This window comes from Dermacentor silvarum, chromosome 4 (genome assembly GCF_013339745.2).
Source record: "Dermacentor silvarum isolate Dsil-2018 chromosome 4, BIME_Dsil_1.4, whole genome shotgun sequence".
NCBI classification, from domain to species: Eukaryota; Metazoa; Arthropoda; class Arachnida; order Ixodida; family Ixodidae; genus Dermacentor; species Dermacentor silvarum.
The window spans coordinates 20,457,180-20,473,568 of NC_051157.2; positions in this window are offsets into that span (position 1 = coordinate 20,457,180).

Here is a 16,389-nt window from a genome sequence, read left to right on the forward strand (position 1 = left end):
CTCAGACTTAGGGTTGTTCCTGGGCACGGTAAATAAATAATTAATTGATTAATTGATTATAGGTTACTTCTACTACTACATACTATAGAGCGCGCCCGAACACTGCCATGCATTGTTCTTTGTGGTTTAAAGCGGCATACTTGATGCCAGGAATTCAGTTTATTCGTACGCTCTGCTTTGTCTTCCCAGACCCTACAACGACAGAAACATTCGTGAGCAGAAACGTCTAACGGGCAGTCGCGGATATGCGGCCGCACCGGCTCGTGAATGTTCGCTGCCCTTTCCACTGAAGACCTTGCTCCAACTTGCTAAAGTCTCTTCCGCGGACCCGAACTTAATTTGCAAACAACAAACCTGGCTTGAATAGACCGTGGAGGTCGCGCGGGAGGCTGCACTGTGGCAGTGCTGGAGGCAGAGCTTTCGGGTAACCTGGTTAGGTTACCCGATAGGAAAGGTTGCGACGGACACGGCGAGAAAGCAAGAGCTGGCAAGGGGAGAGGGGCGCGCTCCGGCACAGATCCGGGGGAGGCCAAGAATGCGGGGCGAGCCCCGCGGAAATGATGCACCCTACGTTGTTTGTCTGGGAAGCGGTCCAAACTCACGGCTTTCCTCTCAGCAGTGGAGCTTGAAAGGTGTACCACGAAGCGCGCGCGCGCGCGCGCGTGTGTGTGTGTGTGTGTGTGTGTGTGTGTGTGTGTGTGTGTGTGTGTGTGTGTGTGTGTGTGTGTGTGTGTGTGTGTGTGTGCGTGCGTGCGTCTGTGTGCGTGCGTGCGTGTGTGTGTGTGTGCGTGCGTCTGTGTGCGTGCGTGCGTGTGTGTGTGTGTGTGTGTGTGCGTGCGTCTGTGTGCGTGCGTGCGTGTGTGTGTGTGTGTGTGTGTGTGTGTGTGTGTGTGTGTGTGTGTGTGTGTGTGTGTGTGCGTGCGTCTGTGTGCGTGCGTGCGTGCGTGCGTGTGTGTGTGTGTGTGTGCGTGCGTGTGTGTGTGTGTGTGCGTGCGTCTGTGTGCGTGCGTGCGCGCGCGCGTGTGTGTGTGTGTGTGTGTGTGTGTGTGTGTGTGTGTGTGTGTGTGTGTGTGTAGGGCAGAAGCACGTGCAGAGAAAACCGTCTCTGCATCGAAGAAGCCTTGGGCGCAGCGTGCGCTCAAAACAGGCGGGGTTTGAAGAAGACTAATGAAGAGAAAGCAGAGACGAGAAGAAAGGTGAGAGGGGGGGGGGGGGGGGGCATAAAGGAGAGAAAGCGGTGGCGGCATTACGACATGTGCACACGATTTCGTCAGCCGGAGGGCAGGCGCCGCTTCTCCTTCGAGCCAAGAAAGGGGAAGGTGAGGGGACGCACGCCCTCTCCTATGAACGCCGCTGGTCGCCCTGTTCTCGCGTCTTTTACGCGTTTGCTTTTCACTCACATTCTCATTTTCTCGCCACTTTTTCCTTGCAACTGTTCCGTTACATCGTTACTAACTCTTACCTTCTCTGTAATTTTCTGAGCCCTGCGAGTAAGTGTTACTCTGTATTGTAACACCCCTTCCTAACCGCGGTTCCTGTTGCTGCTTTAGTTTCTTTCTATCATCATCATACTATTTTATACCCGATTCAGGACGAAAGCTTCTCCCAGATATCTCGTCAAATGACCCCTCTCTTGCGTCAGCTATACATCACCCTATGTCAGCAAGTTTCCTAATTTAATCACACCACCTAGTTCTCTGCCATCCCCGACTACGCTTTCCTTCTCGTGACACACCGGTTATCTGCATACGCAGTATACATGTCCGGCTCAGCTCCATTTCTCCTCAATGTCAACTTATCGACTGCTCCATTTCGCTCTCTAACCCACATCGCTGTCTTCCTGTTATTTAACGTTGCGCCTATCATTTTGCAATGATTGTCCACTTTCGTTTCAAGTATAGCTAGCGATCTAAGGGTCATGACTTGGTTGGTAATGTCAGCAGTATGGGTGCTCCAACACAACTGTAGATACCGCACGAGAAGCATATCGGCCGATTGTCCCGCGTGCGCCATGGATCTTGCGGCCGGAAGTACTGAGGGGGCATTTGAGGGACAGGGAGAAGCGCTGGGCGCGGTGGCGGCGCCGAGTAGGGGAGTGTCGTTGGTCTAGGACGCGACACGACTTCAGCGTACGTCAAAGGTGCATCAATCTGAGCTGGTGCAGCAATCTGTTGGGCTGGTGGAAGGGCCTCTGCAACCTGCTCGCGGATGGCCTGCTGCACGGCCGAGGACAAAGGTTGGACAGGCTCCTGGGTGAGAGGGAGCAGCGAGAGCTGGCGGGCCACCTCTTCACGAATGAAGGCTTTGATCTGAGGCAGCAGAGACCCGTCATCAGCCTGTCCGTGAGCAGTCACCAAACTGGAAAGAGAGGCCACTTGAGGAACAGTTTGGCGGGCGAGCGCTCGTTGCCGGCGTAATTCATCGAAGCTTTGGCAATATGTGACTATACGGCTGCAACGGTGGTAGGATTCTTGGCCATGAGCATCTGAAAAGCGTCGTCATCAATGCCCTTGAGGATTTCTTTAATCTTATCTTCCTCAGTCATCGTTCGGCTCACGCGGTTGCAGAGATCTATGACGTCCTCGATGTAGCTAGTGAAAGTCTCGCCCGGCTGTTGCGCTCGGTGGCGAAGGCGCTGTTCAGCGCGAAGCTTTCGCACCGCAGGACAGCCAAATACCTCCGCGAATGCAGTCTTCAAGTCATTCCATGTCGCAATGGTTGCTTCATGGTTGCGGAACCAGAGGTGGGCGACACCCGCAAGATAAAAAATAACCTTGGTGAACTTTGTCCGATCGTCCCATTTGTTGTGGTTGCTCACCCGTTCGTACGACGAAAGCCAGTCGTCGACGTCTGTATCAGCGGTGCCACTGAACACAGCCGGGGCTCGTTCACGAACTGCACCGCAGGTGACTTGCACAGTTGACGAAGTCGGTCGCTCACCGGCGTCGTCTGGCATGGTCGTGGGGGTAGCGGAAGGCAGAGTGCGGCTGCGGAGTTCCAGGGCGAGTTGTTAGGATAGTTAGGATACCCAGCACCTCCACCAAATGATATGGGGTTTATTGGCGTTTGATCCCGTTAGGTTCAGCGCAAAGCGCACCCGAGCAGTTCCAGCCAAACGCCAGCGCGAGGCAAAACCAGCGACACCGATCCTTTCGTCTTTCTCTTCCTCACTTCAGGAGCCATGCGACCACAGCGACGCTTGTGCTAACTTCGTCATTACATGTGTATTTATTTCTCATGACTGAGGTCTCCAGAAGTATCTTGCACATATTCTAGAGGGTATATTTCAGTCACAATTTATCGCTCTTTTTTCTAGGCTATGAACATTAGTTTATCCCCATCTGCATATTAATCTTCAGACCTATTCGTAGACGTTGTCGTCTAAGATCATCAATCTTTATTTATTTTTTGCAAGTCATCTCCAGCATTGCCGAACACACACACACACACACACAAAAATGGCATCTACAAACCACAGGTTGTGGAAATGTTCCCAACTGATCATATTCCCTCCAACTCTAACAGCCTCAATAGATCTTCCCAGAATGCAGTTAATAGCATAAGAGATGTTGCGCCTCCTTGCCTGAGCCCTTTCTTAATCGGCAATCAGTTCTTCTTACCTTACCCCAATTCTCGCTTCTTGTTTCATCGCATTTGGCTGTATACCCCGATTCTGTACGGCGTTCCTCCGCACCCGTGTCGACCTCTTTGTTTTCGCCTTCTCTCGCATCATGACACGTGACCTTCGTTTCGCTGCGGATGCATTGTTCCGGAGTTCCCGCATCGCGAGTGGGCGCCTTCGAGGCGGCACACGGTTGCCTTGGTACAAAGCGAGCAGCGACGACGACGCTCTCCGTCCTGCAGTTGTGTGCGTCACTGGAACGGAGAGCTTGAAAACAGAGTTGCGACACCGCTGTTCCGTCATCTATACTCAACCGTTTCCAAAATGCCGCATTTTCCAATGAAATATGTACACAGTGGTGAAGACCCTCGTGGAAAAGAAACTAGCGCGTGCTTGAAAAAAAAAAAAAAAAGAGAGAGAGAGAGAGAGAAAGCTGCGTTGACATGAGTCTCTATTGTTCACTCTGGACCTGCCAGACAGTACGAACGCGATGTTAGCTAGGTAGAGAAACATAAGGTATTGTTCTGTATACGTAACGAAAAGTGACTCGGTTGCGTATGAAGTGTCGCTGATTAGTAAATGTACGTCACAGAGAGGCTTGCGCTGGCCAAAAAAAAAAAAAAAAGAAAAAAAAAAAGCGGTTACAACCGGCTGTGTGGCGCTATTATTCGTCACAGTGTATCACATAATGGCTCGATTTCTTCTTTTTCTGCTAGGAGATGTGACGCTTACGTAGGCTGTACGTGTGCAGTAATATGAGAGTGAACCGTCGTGTACGTGTAGAATGCATTCTTCAGCTAGCATACAAAAAAAAAAAAAAAGTTTCAGTACCACATATACGGGGGTGATCTCATTCGCGCAATGACGTTCTCGGGGAACGTCGGGACACTTCGAGTGAACCGCACTAAAAGAGCACAACGTGCGATTCGAATGTTTGCCAGGAGTTGAAGTATGTTTCGTGACAGCTCTTTTGAAGTTGCTGGCCAAACTAGCCATGAAACGCTTCTGCATTGAAGAAAACACTCAGCAGGAGATAAGAAACAAAAAACAGCCATGTGAATGAAGTCAGCATGCTATAAAATGGACTTCAAGCAAAAAAAATTTTTTTTTTTTTGGGGGGGGGGGATATTATCAATGCCAAATCATGATGATAATAACGTAGGAAAAATAGTGAAAGAAGTAAAACTGCAAGAAACGGGAGTGGTTCGCTAAATTTTGCTTTCCTCCACTGCTGCAACTGCAGGGAAATTGGCACGCGGCTCAGGAACAGCGCTTAGCGAACTACCTTCGCTTTAAGCTGTCCTTACTGACTCAGATGCGAAGCAGGGATGACGTAACTTATGTTAGCACTTTTGCCAGAAAGTTCGTCGTAGAGCTAGTCATAAAATGTTTCAAAGCTGGTAACGATGACGTCATGTTGCTCTCGCTTGAAGAAACACTAGTTCACGACCATTTGACCAAATATTTTTGAGTTCGGTGAGGCATTAGATGTATTATGCCGGTCATGATAGCTTTCGGAACGCGAATGCCAGAGGGAGCATAGCGTGTCGCTCCTTGGTTTATTCCCAAGGAATAATGTCGCTCCTGACGGACGCAGCGCCTAGGAAGTCAGCCGTTAGAAAACACGCTTTGATCGCATGAAAAGTGATCAGGCAGCAGCCTGACTGCCGGCCTACAAACTAAGGGTTAAATCATAGATCCATATCAATATCTGCGGGCAAGAGTGGCGGCTCATAAGCCCGACACAAGAAATCTGTGCGCGGCGCTATCACATGTAGTTACGTGACTAATGTACCACAAATAATTATTGCTGTAGTACCAACCAGAATACATCGGTGCACTAATGTCCGCGAGGATGCTTTCTCGAGAGTTCTCGGAGGACTCGCTCATTTCTCGCAGCGACACTAGATTAGCACGATGAGCGCATGCTATCGAGCATCATCGTCGTCATCGTCATCATCTGCCAGACACTGTAGAACTAAGGCCTATAACTAAAACCAAAATGAAACCCTTTTGTAATGCCCCGTTTATTAGGAGTTTTCAGGTAATGAAGGTGACTGAAATAATGCCTAACTAAGGCCGAACTGAAATACACAGTTGACTGAAATAATAAAGGTGACTGAAATAATGCCTAACTAAGGCCGAACTAAAATACACAGTCCCCCCCCCCCCCCCCCTTCCCTCCCCTTCCTCCTTCTCCATTATCCGGACTGCCGAATGATCGCTTCTGCAAACGCTCCGACGATGAATTGCTGTGTAGAAGGTAGGACGGTGACGCTATTTCCTGCAGGTCATATAAATAGACTGACTATTCTGGGCGAACCCCGTTGATCCTCTTCTCTTTTTTTCCGTTTACCAACCGCACAAACACTAACCACACTATGTACCCACCTGATATTGCACCTTTTAGAATTTTGAAGCACATTCTGTGGTTCCGTGCGACTAATACGACGCGTCCCGCAACCGCAGGCCGGGTGGGAGACAAGTGCAGCGAAATAAACATTTGCTTCAATGGATATTTCCAGGATATTCAGTTTCCAGTATATTTTGTGACCGGTCGCACGGGCGCGTCCTTGTTGTAGTGTCTTTTGGTCATCTTTAAAATAACGTACACGTGCGTGCAAGGGTAACGAACTCTAACCGCAATCGGGCATCAGTTGACGAAACAGTCACCGTCAATTATGAGTTACGGCGTATTCAAACGCCCGAAGAACATGTCCCGTAAGAAATGTCGACATCTTTGCAAGCTGATGGAAAAATGTAAGTCGAAATCGAAGACGATGGGGAAGTCGTATACGTTATTTTTGCACACAAGAATACACACATGTGGACCAAAACGTTGCGTTATTAAAACAATGAAGCCGTTCGTTGAAGACGCATTTGCAACGAATGTAAATACAGCATATGCATTGGGACTAAATAAGAATTCACTCCCACACGAGGTGTTCTAACTTCGTTGTCCTCGAATCGCAAACAGCTAGGCTCGTCAAGAATGTCACTTGTAGGTAGTTTAAAGGTCCTGTTATATTTTTGTTTTGGAGGTAACCGGGCCTGTCATCGTTTATCGTTTTTTGTTCTCTCTTCCCGACTTTGCGTCTTTCACTAGTGCACTTGGTCGTGGTTGCTGTACGTGTGGCTGTGCAAACAAGTGACACAAAAAAGAAAAAAAGAAAGAAAGATTAAACTCTCCTAACTGCATTCTCGCTTTTCTTGAAGCACGCTTGTGACTTGAAAAAGCGAACAGGGTAAACAATCACAGCGCCAGGAGGTTTTGGAATGCTATTTTTTAAAGTTTAATGACATTTGGTGTACTTTCTACGAGAAAGTCCACCGCAATAATTTTCTTAATCACGGTTTTAACCACAGAGTATCATTTACATTTTTTTTCGCCGGCCAAAGCACTTACAGGAAAGGTATCTACAGTATTTCTTGCTAGCATGTTGTGCTGCGTTTAGCCAGTTAAATCATTTTCTTTTTGTAGGCAATAGCTTTTGTCTTAAGCAATCGCCATCAGTGCGAACGGAAACGCTAACATTTAATATATATAATCGAAATATCCGTTACAGCTATAACGGAGTAAGACAGCGGTGTGCACTCGCTCTCTAACCGGTTTATAAGCATGGTGTGATCCCGAATGTAAGTTTCGGAAGCTGAACTGGGCCACTGCTACATATCCTTCTAAGACCCCCTGTACACTGCATTGCACATTGCCTTCAACTTTTTTTTTTTTTCGAAATTCACTCGGAAGCGATTACGCCAAGTATCCATTGTGGGTATGAAAGTACGGTGCATGTGTAACTGTAAATAAGTGGTTTACTCGTATTCTTGTCATCCGCTTTCGAGAAATTTGACACTAAATTGATCTAGACCTCTAGCGTGTCGTCCCAGACGGCGGAAAGCAACCTTGAGGTGTGTTTCGAAATCACTGAGATTAAGTGAAAATACCGGACGCGGTGGCAACATGGCAATTTGCTATCCGTAGTTCCATCTTCATATCTGCGTTTAGGTAATGAAATGCAGTTTTTACCATAGCAAACATGAGGAGATAGTTACCTTTGTTCACATACATGGAGACGCAGCTTCTGGCACCTAACCGCGGTATTAAATTAAAAAAAAAATGTTTTTCACTTTCGTAAGATAACAGTAGACAATAAAAACCACCTTGAAGAGCGGTTATGTCCCATAGCTGTATTTAGGTCTCAGGAGTATATGCGAATTTATTCTGAAAGAACCCACGACACATTCTAGTGCATTCTAGTCTTTTTAATTTTGTTCGCGTTTGATTGTGTGCTGACGGTACACAGCAGGTCTAAGGCGAACCCTTCTCGAAGCGTGGTCACGCCATTTCTTTTAAACATAAACGCAAGATTTCTAGAAATGTGTGTAAGAGAGAGAGACAAAACTTTATTGAAATGTGTGAGTTCCGTTCAACAGCAAGCTAAGCCACGCTGACACGTTGGTGCTTTTGATTTGAGTTTACGTTTGAATTTTACCTTCGTCACTGTCGCCACCCCAACTGTGGTGATTACGCCCCATAGTGACGTCATCAGTATAATCTTCGACAATATATCCACGGACCACTAATCACGGCCACTGACAAGATAATTAACGGAATGTAAAGTTATTCCCTGTGCTCTCTTGGACACTGTGCTTAGCCATTTTAACCAACACAGCTTCTCTCGTCACCATTTTAACGCTCGCTTTTGCAACCTTTACAGACTCCGCCTCCTGCCCTCATTACGTTTACGTTTAACTTGTCTTCTTTTCTTAATTGGCTGTATAGCTAATACTTTTCGGTACCACCATCCACCTCTTGCACATCCGGTGTATTACCACGCGACGAAACTAGAGATTTTCTTCTGCCATAGAAAGCGTATTTGACAGCCTAACCTGAGCTATGGAAAAGACTACGAGGCGACCCTCAAGTCCCGAGCGCGGAAATAAAACAAAATGCTCGTTGAAGGCAGGAAAAGGGCTCACTATTGTTGAATATATCGCATACATACAGATGCGGCACGCGACCTTCAACGAGACAGCTGGCGAAGCTGCACGTACAGGTTACGCTGGTCGCTGGCAGCACATTGATGTGTGAAAAACAGACATTGTGTTTCCGGGTGAACCAAGTATACAAAGACTGACGGGTTTATAGAAAACATGTTTCCCTCGTCTAAGAAGAGATCAGCTCGTGTCCAATACGCGGTCGGTTCATCGAAACGGGACCTTTCAACGCGCACAAATAGTGGAAACTTGAGACTTACCATAGAAAGGAAAAACAGACGAAGAGCATGTCCCTCCTAGACAGGGATCGCGGCGAGTGTTTACCCACGGCTGCTTCTGCAACGAAAAAAAAAAAAAAAAGTTGGTCACGGCGCATTCAACGTTAAGAGTGAACGCGCACCTGTTGTGATACTATCCTTGACAGCCTGTTCAAGGATAGTAATCATCACGTGAAATTCGATTAAAAAAAAATCAGCAACAAGAAAGGACTAAGGACAAAAGACGACGTGAAAGCGGGAGGGAGGGAGGGGGGCAAGGGGCGGATAGGAAGCACGTTGAAATTATGAGCTCAGCAGCTCACCGATACAGAATCACGAAATATTGCTTTCGTTCTCTGTTTCACCGAAGAGGAGCGACAAGCAGGAACCCGATTGGAATTTGTTCAAGATGAGATCGATCGATCGATCGATAGATAGATAGATAGATAGATAGATAGATAGATAGATAGATAGATAGATAGATAGATAGATAGATAGATAGATAGATAGATAGATAGATAGATAGATAGATAGATAGATAGGCTCGAAAATTGTGCAGTAGCGCGAGTTTCGAGATATTCGCATCGAAAATCTGCAACGAAATCGATTAGCGTTTTAGTTAGCTTCGATCCCGCAGAACCAGAGGCAAGCTATCTGGAAAAATGAGAAGAGGAACGGTGGAACGGACTTATTAGTGCACTCCGCTTATTAGTATAGAGAAAGAGAGTGCGTATTTCAGGGCAGTCATTATGCCGAGCTATACTTTAGACACTCGCAAAGCGCAGCAATGATATATAGCGTGTAATTTACAGCTACACGTACCGACGATCTTCCGGTGCCTTTTTTTTTTTTTTTTTTTTTAGCAGGACGCGCCGGAATAGCGGTAGAATGTGTATCTTATGATATATTAAAAAGCTCATCTCTAATTAGCGTAATCCAAATTAGAATATGCTTTTGGCAAAGCGTCTCGTTCCAAAATGAGGCTTTTGTACTTTTAGAAGCAGCAGCAGCAGCTCGGCAAACGGTGACTCAAAATGCTATCTACTAGACTTAACAGAAAACTAATTCAGGTACCGAGATGATGTCTCGTTAAAACAAGTAAAAACAAAGTGAATAAGGCTCGGACAAATGAAACAGCAACAGCACTGATACAACGGCGACGCCCGTTTTAAGACGAGTAACAAAAATTCAGATAACAAGACGACGTAAAATAATGTCGCGGAGCTAACAAGTACGCGGAAATGGCACAGCTTTATACGATTCGCTCACGCAGTTTCAAAGCGAATCGTTATATTTGGCTCTTTCGCTCGTTTTCGGGTAGGGGGGGTTGTACTTTCAACGTCGATGCAAAGGTACCGATGTAAATGGCACGCGCTCTGGCGCGACCGAATTGCAGGGCGTGTGCTCCCCGCCGAAGGCCAGCTATTACAGCGACGCTTTATACGGCTAGCCGATTCGTCCGTCTGTCGCCTGTACGCAGAAACTGTCATCATCAGCAATGGCTCCAGCGTCGTCGCCTTCGTCAACAGCTGGCTCGTTGTCGCCCCTCTGCGCAACCGCGCGAACGCGCTCGTGCCACTGCTCCCGCGTTCGTCTTCTTCCACAGCTGGCTCCGTCGCCGCTCATCATTCGAGCGTGGAATTTCACTTTTCTGTCGCCCTAATGGGGAGGCCGCGTTTACGGAGGTATGAGCCATTGCTTAAGGGGTATGAGCCATTCATTGTCTAACGTGTCGGATACATTTAATTTTGAAGCAATTTAATTTTGAAGAATCGCAAGCGGCAATGCGACAACGGCGGACTGCGGGCGTACCGTCAGTGACGTCGTTTTCTCCGTCGCAGCCGAACGTGTGTGTAACCTCATTGAGAAACACAAAGGCGTAACCAATAATTGAGAAATACTTTACTGAACCGTCTGGATTAACCCAGTGATAAACACCGGGGCCGCACGTTTCAGCTTCGCTGAATAACCACGTGTACGGAGTGCTTGGACGGTGATCTTATAGTTAGCACTTTTAGACATATGTGCTGTCATGCGAGAGGTTTGGGTATTCTGGAGGTTTAGATGCGGAGGTGGAGCGCTCGGGAAGGACAGCCGCGCCGCCCTCTCCCCATGTGGCGGATGCGAGAGAGGAGGATGCCAGGCGTCTTCCATGCCGGCGCTCGCGCCGCTAGGTATAAAACATACGTACGACGAATTTGCTTACACGTAAAGCAGCCTATACTACCGCTACAGATATAACAACTCTGTTCTCTACGGAATTGCGCAATGAAACAACGAACGCTACTTGAAAGCGTGTGGTTTTCTAGAAGCGTTAGACTACGCGCTTACATTGACGATCATCGTCGACAGTTTCTGCACAACTTTATAACTTCAGAATTCTGGCTTATGTATGAATGCGCCTATACTTAAAAGGATATAAAGTAAGCACATCATCTGACCTGCGCACAAAAGAAATAGTCCGAGCGTTTTAGTCGAACGCAATTTTGTTGTCTGCCATTGCCCCCCCCCCCCTCGCCCGCCTCTTTCTTTCTTGTAGCAGGTGCAAACGCCCCAATAAAACTCGCGTGCAATCGAAATAAGCTCGAAAGGCAACAGCTTGTTTTTGTTCCCGCGCCTCGAGTAATGAGAGTTTTTCTTACGAAAACACGTGTCGCGCACTCACCCCTTGCACTACCACGAAGCGCACAATGGGCTTCCTCTTGACGAGACCAATGCATAACTATTCATCTCTTTTCGGCGCCTTTCGAATCAGCGGCGCCCCGCGGAAAGCTGCAGCGCTTGCTTGTTTGGAGCATCCGCCGGCAGAAGTAAGATCTGACGACGTTTTACGAGTTTTCGCGTCTGCAGCACCGCCCAACAGTTTTGCTCGCGTCTGAATTCTCTCGCATCCTTTACAAACGCGCATGCAAGGCCGTGCGGCCGCTAAAGAAAACAAACGCGGTCCGTTGAGCGCGGTTATTGCAGGCGCACGTGCGCTACGCTCTCTCAATGAGCAATAACGTCGAGTGGGCATTCAATAGCCCGCGAAAAACAAGTGGAGCCCGGCCCAAATTTGGTGGCCCACCACCGCCTCCCCCGCTTTTCCAAGCTCGAGAGTGTACACTACGCCGCTGCTGCCGTCGCGTCCGTGCAGCAGGTGGTGTTGACGAAGGGTCGCGCCTGCTGCGCGCCATTGTTGTGATCGCAGGCATCGCGCGTCGTCGACGTCGGGCTCAGCTACTCGTTACGAGCGGCGCCGGGGAGGTCCTGCCCTCGAGCTCAATGTTTATGCGTGGAATATTTCCTTTCTCCTCTGTCTCTCTCTCACACTTTTCTTTTTTAGCTTGTATTGTTCGTGAAAACCGTCGAAGGGGCCGCGGCTTCTGCGCGCCATATGTGCTGGATTAGCATAGAAGTAGGTTCTCGTGCGGCAGATAAGCAATCATGCCATAAAGAGAAGAACGCGCCTGTCGCAACTGCTTTGCACTGCATAGCGCCCGATGAAGATATAGATTAAAGCCAAGCGGTCGTGCAGGCGTGTGCGGGCGATGACATCGATGGTTTTTATATTTGGGGGCGGTGTTGATGTTGCCGTTATTGCTTCGGTCGAGCGTCGGGGGGTGAACGCGCGGTGAATGCGTGGAGGGGGTCGCTGCTCCCGTTTTTCTCTGACATTGGCGGACACATATCGAGCTCACATTTGCCTAATTCCTTCCTCCGGGAAGTGGGGATAACTTAATAATGAAAGCTGAAACGAATGTCGCTTCGCGAGCGATGTCCACTTCAGTGCTCTCGGTCCATTCGTCACTGTCATCCCGTTTCTCCTGATTGGCTTCAACGGCGCCACACCCACCCCACTGCGCTTATCCGTGTTTATAGCTCGTGCGCAAGCGATCGTGTAGTGGTGCGGGCATGTGTATGTGTATCTGCGTGCGCGAGAGTGTGTACGCTTCCGCTGTTTTCTGAAGAGTGCGAGCGCCTGTGATGGCAACCATGAGCCGCATCTCGGAGGCATTCGCTGTCTCTGGCGTGTTCCGGTTCCGCATTTGCTTGTACTTAGTCGCTCTCTCACCAATGCCGAGTTTTTCTGCTTTCACCGTGAAGCTATACATCGGGCGTGCATAAGACGTGGCTATCAATCAGTCATCGTTGCATATATACGTGGCTACGTCTAACTGTTTTATGCAGAATCTGCGAACAAATGTATCATATGAATTTTTTATTCCCGTAAGCGCTGGGGGTACGATCACTGAGTTTGGCTTTCTCAACAACATCATTTGGCTTTTTGTATCCCTTCAGTGACGGTGCACACATTTGTGTACGAGACTTGTTTGAGCCAGTTCTGTCCAATATACGTATACTTAGTTCCAAGTTGAAAAAAAAATAACCGACAATTACGATACTCCATAATGCGAAATTTAAGCGCAGCTGTATATGCGTGTTTTCATTTCGCGATATATTGGCTGGCACGGACAATCTGTCTCGTGCGGCACGTTGCAAACGGAGCGAAGTGTGGCACGACTGCCTCGTTAATCGGGAGATCGCGAGAGGCAGCGCGTGGTTGACGCGTGGCCGCGAGTCACAGCAGCCGCCGCAGACAGGCCTCCGCTCATGCAGCACTTTGTTTCCGTATGTGGTATCGGTGGCGTCATCGGTGAACAGACGACGCGCGCTACTCTGACGCCATCTCGCGTCGCCATCGTCGCCCCGTCTTTCGCTGGCACTACGCTTTTCTTCTCACGCTTTCGCCATACCCTCCTCCTCCACTTTCCGCCTCATGGTTCCGCTGCACCCTCCTCAACCGCCGCGGTGGCTTAGCGGCTACGGTGTTGCGCTGCTAAGCACGAGGTCGCGGGATCAAATCCCGGCCGCGGCGGCCGCATTTCGACGGGGGCGAAATGCAAAAACGCCCGTGTCCCGCGCACTGGCGGCACGCTAAAGATTCCCTGGTAGTCAAAATTAATCCGGAGTCCCCCACTACGGCATGCCTGATAATCAAATCGTGGTTTTGGCGTGTAAAACTCCAGAATTCAATTCAATGCACACTCCTCCTCCGCTTTCCTCCTCGCTATCTCTTCGCTATCGCCGTCTTTCATCCGCGATCCGCGTTCTCTCTTTCATACTTCGCTGTGCTTGTTCGCTCTGTTACGAGGGACGCCGAGGGACGACGCCGACGCTCGCCGCAGGAACGGGCGCCTAAGAGCTCCGCTCTAAAACATGTACATTAAATTGCGGGCAAATTAGGTCCCCCGGTTACCCGAGGCAACTCTGCTACACTTAAGTGTGCAGATTATTGCTACACACGACCACTTCACTGAAGGCACTAACATGATTGACCGGGGTGTTCGGCGTGTCGCGTTTCGTCACCAATATTGAAGGAACACATATCTTCCTTTCTCGTAATGCCTGCAGTCAATTATCATCTTGTTCATGCGCTTTCAGCCGGTTACTTAATTATTTTTATGGACGAAAAGAGAAAAAGAAAGAACAGGACATGACTTACTGTTCAATAAAGCGATATTTATTTATTTTGTATATACGACGACTCGCTGGATATAGCAGAAATGAAAACCCTACTACAAGGACAAATTTATTCCCATTGACGTTGCAGCACCTTGGCATAAATATAAGTAACATTTACGTGTTTACTGACAGTCCATCATAGTTCGAGATTGAAGCGGATATACTACTGGCGCATGAGCGTGACGGTTTCGCGTCCTGCGTCATTCTTGAGTTGTCCCTGTGGTGTTTGTTGTGCGACACTCGCGTGGCTGATAAGTCGACGCTGAAACACAGTCACGCGTCGTGACGAAAGAGGTAGCGTTATCTTCTCACGTTCAGGGGCCCGCCTGTACTGAGTCCGCGCTCGTTAAAGCCGTTGCATCCCCAAAGAGGAAAAGGATGAAACTCAAGTTCGTCGTGTCGACATTATAGCTTGCTACAAGCGGTGACACTGATTATACATCTCTTTAATGATTCTACGATGAAAGAATGACAACTCTACGACACATTACATGTTTATGTCTACTTATGTCTACTAAAAAAAAAAAAAAAAGTTGTTGCGCTACAACTGTTCTAAAGAGCAGACATCAGCTGACTGTTATGTTGGAAATTTAGCGAAGGCTGCCAGCCAGCGGCAAAAAGCATAACGAAAAGGTTATGTGAATTCAGCCTTTGTTGTTTAGCATACGATGTTTGTTGTGTAGTCTGTCGCGCCTTTCTCTTGCTTCCTTCCTGTCGCGTATTGTCTGTATATATAGTCTGCTCTGTGATTCACATGACTCTGTGAATACTTTCGTTGCAAATAAATAAATAAATAAATAAATAAATAAATAAATAAATAAATAAATAAATAAATAAATAAATAAATAAATAAATACGCCGTTTTTTGCACGGTTGGCGCGAATAAAGAGACACCGCCCAAGTACTCCGTACAGATGGTTAACCAGCGAAGCTGAAACGTGCGTCCCCGGTGTTTAGCAGTGGGTTAATCCCGACGCTGTATTGAAGCGTTTCTCAATTATTGGTTACAAGTTTGTGTTTCTAGTGGAACGCAAGCGCCAATGGTGGGCGGATGCTGCTAACCACGACGCCGAGCTAACTCGAGATATCGAACCCATGCGACAACGGCGATCCGAGGAGGCGGCGTTGCGGGGGAGCAGTGTCAACGTGGCAATGGCGGGAACGCGTTGGCCGGGGCCAACGCCCGCTTTCGGCGGGAGTTTCTCGAGCGGCACTTTGGCTTCGGGTGCGACGAAACTTCCACGTTGAAATCGCGAAGTGGAACGCAACCGCCAATGGAGGGCGGATACTGCTAACCCCGACGCCGAGTTAACTCAAGATATCGAACGCATGCGACAACGGCGAGCCGAGGAGGCGGCGTTGCGGGCAAAGCAGCAACGACGTCACCAACGGCGCTGTCAATAGCGCGCGCGCTTGGGTACGACGTAGAGAATGACTTAGCTGACGGCGCAGCCAATGGAGACGTTTATCGAAACATGGGACGAACGGTTTTTCGTTTCGCCTCGCCATACACAGCTTTCACTGTAAAATGAAATTACTTTGTAACTGCAAAGCCATTGTGCCTACAATGTGGCAACGCCTTACAACTGCTGTTAACTGTTCCATGTCTCTTCCGAGCACGAAGCGACGCAGCAGCAACAGTCGAGTTCAAAGTAATATCAACCCAACAAACAATGCAATCGTGCTAGTTGGTCCGGTTCCATGATTGCAGGCAGTGTGAACTAGAGCGCTGCACGGGCCCGGGCTGACCCGAAAGCCCGGGCCGTCCGAAGCGTTTTTCGGCGGGCTCGGGTCGAGCCCTGGCTTGAAGCCACGGGCCCGGGCCGGACGTGGGTCCGCTCAATAAAGGGCCTTAGCGGGGCCGTCGACCACACGCGAACGTTATGCATTGCACGGTTCAAGGCATTCTGTGCCAAGCTGAAGTGACACGTGCAAGGAGCTGGCTCTTAGTATACCTTAGCACAGAAAATACGAATACAGATGAAGAGGTAATTTTTTTTTCTTTTC